Source organism: Phyllostomus hastatus, unplaced genomic scaffold (assembly GCF_019186645.2).
Source record: "Phyllostomus hastatus isolate PE091 unplaced genomic scaffold, TTU_PhHast_1.1 phas_scaffold_93, whole genome shotgun sequence".
Classification (NCBI taxonomy): Eukaryota; Metazoa; Chordata; class Mammalia; order Chiroptera; family Phyllostomidae; genus Phyllostomus; species Phyllostomus hastatus.
The window spans coordinates 8,726,140-8,726,456 of NW_025334042.1; positions in this window are offsets into that span (position 1 = coordinate 8,726,140).

Below are 317 nucleotides of genomic sequence, written 5' to 3' on the forward strand. Positions count from 1 at the left end.
TAGAAAAAAACAAGTAAAATTTTCATCTGAAAAATTTTTTAAAAAATGCACGCTCAGTGTGATTATTGAAGGAGTACACGTATGTCTAACGGAGGGACTGCTAGGACTTCGCTTCAAATGCGTTTAGCAACTCTGAACGCCAGAGGATTATAAAAAAAGCTCGTCGAGGGCAATCTAAGAGAGGTTTCACTTCAGAAGACGCTGAAAATGTGACGTGTCTTCTCTCCAACCCCAACCTGAGCCACCGTTTCGTCCGTCTAACCAGTTTCTGAGGCAAGAGAGCGTGGATTGGCTAAGGCTTCTCTCCGCAGAAGCCG